Raw genomic sequence first — 971 nt, forward strand, 5'->3', positions numbered from 1 at the left:
ATGACGAAGCTGTACCAATGTTTTAGGGTTAATAAATTGAATTTGCTTAAAATCTGTTTGCCGTTTAGTGTTGATTGTTTTTAATAACTATGTATTTAATGCGATAATTATGAAATTATATTATATTTAAGAATCTGCCATCAAAATTGATTTTTTTTTTTACTTTATGTATTATATGATGATTCAAAACAGTTAAAAACAAATCAAACAAAGATGATAGGAAAATCATAATTATAAATCTTAATCAAATCTTCTAAATATCTAAATTATTAAATATGGAATATCCGGTGTATGAGTTGGGTTAAATATAACCCGATCCAACAAATTTTTTGTGAAGGAATTTTAAAAACAGGTTTGGTATCCGATATACCCGTAAGCATTTTTACCTACCCGTCACCAAAGTGTTGCAAAAATACTAGTATAGATATTTAAAACGTTTAATAAAGTTAAACTTTTTCTAAGTAAATTCATAAAATTATTATATAAATGTGATCAAATTACATATATATATTTTGTTTTTAAAACATTCCTATTGTTGATCGTTGCTTAAGTAGTACACCACATTACTCTTTCTCCAATAATACTTTCACGCTTAAAAAATGAGATCAAATCAAAAGAGGATTGCTATAAACTTCTACTTTCCTGCAAGAAAAAATAAACAAATTAAATTAAGAATTATATGGGTGAAATTAAATAAATAAATCAAATTAAATATTGTTACGATCTATTTTAAGCAATCTATATTTATGTCAATGAATAAAAATTAATTATTTGCTAAACTGATTCAAAATTGATTTTCAAATTATTATTCTTTCCAAAATCTTAACTAAAGATTTGAGCATTAAACGTTTTTAAAATGTATTTATAGTAAGTGATTAATTTTTCCTAAAATTTCTATAACAGTTGTATGAAATTCAGTTAGTTGTTTAGGCAAATAATTAATGGATTAAGATCAACGTGATTATTGCTAA

The sequence above is a fragment of the Arabidopsis lyrata genome (genome assembly GCF_000004255.2).
Source record: "Arabidopsis lyrata subsp. lyrata unplaced genomic scaffold ARALYscaffold_4, whole genome shotgun sequence".
Lineage (NCBI taxonomy): Eukaryota > Viridiplantae > Streptophyta > Magnoliopsida > Brassicales > Brassicaceae > Arabidopsis > Arabidopsis lyrata.